Source organism: Miscanthus floridulus, chromosome 2 (assembly GCF_019320115.1).
Source record: "Miscanthus floridulus cultivar M001 chromosome 2, ASM1932011v1, whole genome shotgun sequence".
NCBI classification, from domain to species: domain Eukaryota; kingdom Viridiplantae; phylum Streptophyta; class Magnoliopsida; order Poales; family Poaceae; genus Miscanthus; species Miscanthus floridulus.
In genome coordinates, this window is record NC_089581.1 from 81424186 (window position 1) to 81432750 (window position 8565).

Here is an 8565-nt window from a genome sequence, read left to right on the forward strand (position 1 = left end):
CTTACCGTGCTACTTCGGCTGGCAAGGCAGGCGCAGTGGGACTGAGGGGGCACTACGCGGCTTCAGTGGCGGCAGCGGGGTGACGAGGGCGAGCTGGCGCCGGTAATGGCGTCGGCGGCGCTCCTGAGCTATGGTGGCAGCTGCGGGTGAGCGAAGGAGGCCGCGAAAATGAAAATGGGGCTCTGGGTGGGAGCGGGCGAGCGCTGCGATTGATAAAGACGGCCTGGGCCTGGCTCTGCCGCGCGGGGCAGGACGCCGGCGACGCGCGGCCAGCCGCTGGCTCCACGCGGCGCGCACGCCCTGACGGTGTCGGCCACCGAAGCCACTGTGCCGGACTTGATTCAGTTCGTCAGAACGCGATCGGAGAGGCCTGACAGCGCGTTTCCAAGTCGATATCTCTGCTGATCCTTGGCTCCTTCGTGCAAATGCCCAACATGAGTTTTGTAGCCCAAGGTACCAGCTACAAATGTTGTTCAATCACCTCGTGCTAATTCGCAACATAGACGGAGTAATCTCATGCCCAACCTTGGCTGTCAGTCGGCCAGTTGACCAAATGCTTCGAAAAAATTTTCTAAGTGTTGAAGGCTGGATTTGCTGGTTTTTGTGGGACCCATTCAAACATGTTAGAAGCAAAATCAGTCATTGACATAAAAATGAAAGTTGTTCCTTATGTCAAACACTACAACTTTGCTTTAGTGAACTCCTCCATGCAAGGTCTCTAACACCTAGTTCAACTTTAGTCAAACATGTCACTTTGAAATCAAGATGCACATTCAAACCATGGCCAAATGACTAAACTAGCCCTAGCACTAAATACCAAAGTTGTTCATGATGATACTCTAAGCATGTTAAAACAATTTGCAAGATCATTTAAGCATTTCATGTAGTAGTCACTCATATAGCTATTCAAGTCGACACATGAAATAACACTTAAATGCTTTGATCAAGAAATGTGGCCTTCATGAACAAGGTTCCTTTTGTTAACCTAAGTGTAGCTAAGGTGTTATAGTGACCAACATTACACACTAGCATTTATTTGCACATGATCATATGCATATGTTACAAGGAACATGAAATAACAAGCAATGTTTCATATGTTTCGACCAGATGTTTCAATTGTAAATGATGATTTATAAATGCTTGATGCTCATGCTCATGTTATGCAAGTCAAGTTATGCAAAGCTAACACCCGAGGTGTTACAGCCCCTCCCCCTTATAAAAATCTCGTCCCGAGATTTGCAAGACCTACCATTCTTGGAAAAAGGCGGGGTAAACTTCTTGCAGATAATCTTCTCTCTCCCATGTAGCATCTTGTTCACTATGATTGTTCCACACCACCTTATAGAACTTAATGATCTTACTCCTTGTTACTCTCTCCATCACTTCTAATACTCGAATTGGCTTTTCTTCATAGGTCAGATCTGATTGAAGCTGCACGTTGGTGGGTGCGATAGCTTCTTCCGGTACTCGAAGACATTTCTTTAGCTGCGAAACATGGAACACATCAAAGATTGCACTCATCTCTGGTGGCAGTTGTAGCTTGTACGCAACGTTTCCTTTTCGTTCCAAGATTTTGTATGGCCCTACATATCTTGGTGAAAGCTTCTTTTTCATCCCAAATCTCTTTACACCTTTCATGGGTGATACTCTCAAGTACACATAGTCACCTACTTCAAAAGTCAGTGGTCTTCTTCGTCTATCGGCATAACTCTTCTGTCTTGATTGAGCTGCCTTCATGTGTTGTTGGATGATACGTACTTGTTCTTCGGCTTCATTGACAAAATCAATACCAAAATATCTCCTTTCACCGGGCTCAATCCAATTCAATGGAGTTCTGCATTTTCTGCCATACAAGGCTTCAAATGGGGCCATCTTGATACTCGCTTGATAACTGTTGTTATAGGAGAATTCAGCTAACGGTAACCATTTCTCCCATGACCCTTTTGAAGATATAACACAAGCCCTAAGTAAATCTTCTAGGATTTGGTTTACTCTCTCTGTCTGTCCTGAAGTTTGCGGATGATAAGCTGAACTTCTGATTAGCTTGGTTCCCAAAGCTTGGTGTAAGTGTTCCCAGAAACGAGCTATGAACTGCGGTCCTCTATCCGATATTATGGTCCGGGGTACTCCATGTAACTTCACGATATGGGAAACATATAACTCAGAATATTTACCCGCGTGATATGTTGTGTGAACTGGTACAAAATGGGCTGACTTCGTGAGACGATCAACAATGACCCAGATCGAATCGTGACCTTGGGGCGTTGTTGGAAGGCCTGTGATAAAGTCCATACTGATCTCCTCCCATTTCCATCCTGGGATAGGCAGTGGCTGAAGTAATCCAGCGGTTTTCATATGGACGGCTTTCACTCTGCTACAGTTATCACACCTTGCAACATAGGCTGCGATCTCTTTCTTCATCTTAGTCCACCAAAAACGGTTTCTTAGATCCTGATACATTTTACTACTACCCGGGTGGATAGACAATTTGGACGAGTGAGCTTCTTCTAAAATCTGATTCCTTAGCTCACGGTCTTTCGGCACCACTAGCCGGTCCTCAAACCATAATACACCTCTTTCGTCCAATCTAAAGTGTTTTGTTTCTTGCTCTTTCATTTTTCTCTTGATGTGACTTATTCCTACATCTGTCTGCTGTAGCTCTATGATTCGGCTCTCCAGCGAACAACTGATTGTGATATTATGGAGTACGGCAGGATGTAACAAGTTGAATCCATCTTCCAATAGTGCTTCCATAGTGTTGCAATGGGACTTCCGACTAAGTGCATCAGCTACTACATTTGCTTTACCCGGATGGTAATGCACTTCCAAATTATAGTCCTTAATCAATTCCAACCATCTACGTTGTCTCATGTTCAGTTCTGGCTGGGTAAAGATATACTTGAGGCTTTTGTGGTCAGTATAGATATGACATACATTACCCAACAAGTAATGTCTCCATATCTTTAGTGCATGGACAACGGCTGCAAGTTCCAAATCATGTGTAGGGTAGTTGGCTTCATGTTTTCTCAGTTGCCGAGAGGCATATGCAATTACTCTCCCTTCTTGCATAAGTACACATCCCAAACCTATTCCTGATGCATCACAAAATACATCAAAAGGCTTTTCAATGTCTGGTTGTGCTAGCACTGGTGCTGTAGTCAACAAGGTTCTGAGGGTGTGAAAAGCTGTTTCACATTCTGGTGTCCACTTGTATTTCTCATCTTTCTGAAGTAGTCTGGTCATAGGCTTAGCTATCTTTGAGAAGTCTGGAATAAACCGACGATAGTATCCTGCTAACCCTAGGAAACTCCGAACTTCATGCACCGAAGTTGGGGCTTTCCAATCCATGACCTCTTGCACCTTTGATGGGTCTACTGAGATTCCATCTCTGGATAAAATGTGACCTAAGAAAGGTACTTTGCTCATCCAGAATTCACATTTACTAAACTTGGCATAAAGCTTATGTTCCCTTAGTCTGGATAGGACAATCCTCAGATGCTCTTCATGATCTGACTCAGTTTCTGAATAAATCAATATGTCATCGATAAACACGACCACGAACTTATCAAGTTCGGGCATGAATACCGAGTTCATTAGGTACATAAAGTAGGCTGGAGCATTTGTTAGTCCGAAAGACATAACCAAATACTCGTATAAGCCGTACCTAGTAGAGAAGGCAGTCTTCGGTATATCCTCCGGTCTGATCTTTATCTGATGGTAACCTGATCTTAAGTCAATTTTGGAGAATACTTTTGCCTTCGCTAGCTGATCGAACAAGATGTCGATGCGGGGTAACGGATATTTGTTCTTGATGGTCACAGCATTTAGTGGTCTGTAATCTACACACATCCTTAGTGACTTATCCTTCTTTTTCACAAACAATGCTGGACATCCCCACGGAGATGAGCTAGGCTGGATAAGACCTTTGTCCAATAGATCTTGCAATTGAACCTTGAGTTCTGCTAACTCATTGGGTGGCATTCTATAGGGCCTTCTGGATATGGGTGCGGTACCTGGCACTAATTCGATCTTAAATTCCACATCCCTATCCGGTGGTAGACCTGGTAATTCCTCTGGAAATACATCCGGAAACTCACAAACCACGGGAATATCACATATGGTGGTGGCTTGGATAGCACAGGCTAAATGTTGGGGTTCGAAATCGCGGGAGAGTGGAACTAGAAAAGCATTCCCTCCCGTGGGTTCTCTCAACATGATAGTACGGGTGCTAGTGTCAATAAGAGCACCATGATACTTCATCCAATTCATGCCTAAGATTACACTTATCGACAACCCCGGCAATATTATCAAATCTGTGGTGTACTCCCGCCCTTGTATCAAGATGAGTACATTTTTGACTATCTTTTTGGTAGTAACAGTTCCCCCTGCTGAACTTATGTTAAAACCCCCTTTACTTACTTCAATTATTTCTTGATCATGTCTAGATGCAAATGCTTGACTCATAAATGAATGAGAAGCTCCTGAATCAAATAAAACAACAGCGGGGTGTTTGTTGACGAGAAACATACCGGCCGTGATAACTTCTCCGGTGGGCACTTCCTCCACAGCGGTATAATGCACTTGTCCCTGACGTGCCCTGGCATTCATCTGCCTTTGATTGTTCTGATTTGGGTTGCCATTCCTCTTGGGGTGGGGACACTCCTTGGACCAGTGACCTAGTTGGTTGCAGTTGAAACAAGGTTGATTACTTTTGAATCCGGTGGAGCTGTCCTGATTACCATTCCCTTTTGGTAAGGCAATAGTGAACGCCTTACGAAACGGTTTCTGTGGCCGGTTATTCTGAGCTTTCGGGGGGTGGAGGCCTGAACTTGGATGCAGGTGGACGAAATGGTGGCCTAACTGCGATAGGCGCTTTTGACTGAAAAGATCCGGATGCACTGGCCTCATATGCCCTCTTGCGACCCTTAGCAACTGCATGCAGGTTGTTGTGGTTTCTTGGGTCAAGGCATCGCTAATAAACTCATTGTACGTGGCACATCGAGAATTTGCCATAGTCTTCATTAGTTTGGTACCCAACCCTCGCTTGAAACTCTCAATCTTTTTCTCTTCTGTGTCCACGAAACCGGGAGCATATCTTGACAAGTTGTTGAATGCGTGCATATATTCTGTGAGTGACTTGGTTCCCTGAGTGAGCCTCATAAATTCTGCTGCTTTCATGCGCATCAGGCCCGGGGGGGAATATGGTGTCCTCTAAAAGCCAACTTGAATTGATCCCAGGTCACTCTCGCATTAGCAGGCAGAGACGACAGAAAGTGCGTCCACCAGATTCCTGCTGGTCCTTGCAATTGATGAGAAGCATATTCCGCTTTCAGGTGCTCGGTGACCCTTAGCAGACGAAATTTCTGCTCGATGGTATTCAGCCACTCATCGGCCTGCAGTGGTTCCTCAGCCACCTTGAAGATCGGAGGCTTCGTGTCCAGAAACTCCTTGAATGAACTGTGCTGATTTGGCTCGGCCCCTGGTTGATGTGGGTGGCCACGAGCAGTGTTTTGCGCGATGAGGCGCAAAGCTTCCTCCATTGTCCTCTGGCTACCCAGGAACTGGGTAAAGAACTCCTGAGCAGACGGTGGCGGTGGGGGTGGCAAATCATCCTGGTTGCCATCCTGACCGCTACTAGCTCCAGCACGGGTGCGCGTCATCTGCGAAGTTGCAACAATAAGCGATTATTGGTCGATGCCAAGAGATTGCAGATGAATTAGGTACTCATGCCAAACTGAAATTACTGGAGAAAATTCTCAAAAGCACAATAAAAACAGAGGCATAATAATTCATTCTCGCAACATGACATCGCCAATTTGACCCCTTATCGTGCTCATAACGCATGCAATTAAAGCGCGATTACCGACAAGGAACTGGAATTGTATTGACGTTTACCCAAACGTGCGATTAACATTACATGATAGCCTGGTTACTAATGCCAACTTCAAACTAATGTCCATTACATAAATAGAGGTGATACATTAGTCTTTCCCCTAAATGCTAAGCGATCTAATCCTCATCATGATCACTATCAAGTTCGGACGCAGAATCATCTCCTTCCTCAGGTTCGACTTCTTCTTCTGGTGCCACTTCTTCTTCTTCCTCGTACTCTCTAGATCCATTTCTGCGGCTCCAGGTGGTACATAAGGGTGGAGCTGATTGTGCAGTAGGTGAACTTCTTCATGGAGATTATCATTGTATTCTTCCGCATGGCCAGCTGCTGTCCCAGCTCGAACTGTCGGGCTCTCCAGGACATCTTCCCTGGACCAGGCTGCATTCCGTTGGTGAGTTAACCTAGTCATCTCTTCGGTGAGCCTTTCTATCTCGGCGTCGTGCTCCCTTTGAAGCTGACGTCGGTCCTCGCGGGCATGACCAAGAGCACCAGACACACGTCTGAGGCTACCTTCAACTCCATCTAACACTCTCATCACTGCGAACATGGCGCTCATGGTAGGGTTATCGCTGTTCTGCCCTTCTGCTGCACCAATTTCCAAGGGTCTTCCTCTTGCCTGCTGCCATGAGTCAGTGGAGGGGTTACCTCTTGGAAAGACTCCAACCAAGCGGCTGCCAGCTCCTGAGGAAACGATCCATGATATCCCTCAGGATCCCAAAAGCTGCCCTGCCAGCTGCTTCCTCAGCAGTCCTGCCAGTTGACTCATAACACCAGCCTGTCCACTCAGAATCGTCACCTCGGGACGGACAACGCCTCCACAGTAACTAAGAGACCTTCTCCCAACCGCTCATTCGCCCAGAAGTAGCGGGTTCATTCCATCAGGATAGCCTACATAGCTGAGCACTCTCCAAGAGTGTAGGCATCCCAAACTCTCCAAGGAACGTGTGACGTTGACGGGTACGTGGAGCAAGCTGACGGCTAGGAGCTCTGCCTCCGGTGGACTTGCGAGCAGTCTGCTTGGTGCGTGCCATCTGCACCATTAACATGTACCCTTGGTGAGACAATGCCATAATGGATAAGAGTTACATAACCGAGTAAGAATTTTATAAGGGGAGGAACAATGTGTATTATGTGAATGGTATTTAACATGATGCATGCTCGTGCCGTACGTCCTCACAAACTTAGGAAAAATTTGTTTCTAACGGTAGACACGGTGGCATACATACGTTCTCTCATAAATCGTAACTAGTCGAGCTACACGTTTCGTTGTTAGTGTACCTGCATAAAATTTCATTTCAGCCCTAAACCCATAATGAATATGCAGAATGTAATTGTAAATACTTCCATATATGTATACCCATACATATACTTCCATCAATCACTACCCACAAGAATTTAAACCCACAATTAAATACGTACCATATACACATGCAAGCATGCATACATAGCCGTACCAAAGCTAACTCTTCCCGACCGCACGCTCACATCTTGCGGTCATACACTCATCTTACCTTGGCGTAGAGGCATTTGATCCATACATTACCACTCAAGTGAATGGCATCCATACTATAGCACGCCGTATGGACGACGAAGTAAAAACCCCCATGTTAGTACTTAAATAGCCACCTAATAGTCCTTAATTTGGGCATAAGGAAAGTGATCATTGGCACACTTTAGATTTCAAATACCTATTATATAACTATTAGTTGCTAGAGAAGGGTTTTTGGAAACAAAAACTTTTGTTTTAAATACACTTGTGACAATTAACGTTGAATCTTGCTCTGATACCAGCTGTCGCAGAACCGACCAATTTATAAGAATACAAGTATAATGGCAATCCGCAAGCGGTCGCACTGTCATACTTGAACCCATATAAACCCGGTAGTCCGTCGAGTACCACGACGGGTCTCGATAAACGATTTACAACAACCAAGATCGTACAGGATTCAACATACATGCCACATATTACATAAAGTTCACAGATACTTTTCATCATCAGAGTACGAATAAAAGTTATTACAAACAGTTTGATAAACAAAGCGGAAGCAAATAAGTTCGAGATAAGTTTCCAACATAGTTTTACAGTGCCAAACCAGATCACGGTCCACAAAAGCAAAGATAGGAATTACTAAGGAAGCCTGCCCAAGGCTTACTCCTCATCCACAGCGGGATAGAAGCAACTCTTGCAATAACCATGATACACAGTGCCATCTGCAACAATGGGAAAATAAACCCTGAGTACGAGAAGGTACTCAGCTAGACTTACCCGTCATGAACCAGAAATAAAATGACTCCAAGGATTATGCAAGGCTGTATAAGTGGACGTAACTTGACAACATTTTGCGAAAAAGGCAATTAACCGTTGTACAATTGTGATTCTTTATCAAGTTAATTATAACTATCCATTTCTAGATTAGCAACTATCCTGTGCCAAACATGTGGTATATTATTTAGAATCATACAATAGTAACCATAGCAGTATTGTAATTCCATATTCATTGAACCATCATGTTTCATAACAGTTACTACGATGTTGGAGCTAGCCAAGTTTCTCACTATCCGGGAGAGACGGCGATTCGAATCGATTTCAACCAGCTGGGAATTTATTCCTAACACAAACCCAGATCTACAGCCACGATAGTCTTAGGTCACCTTTGGTACAACTCCGGTAC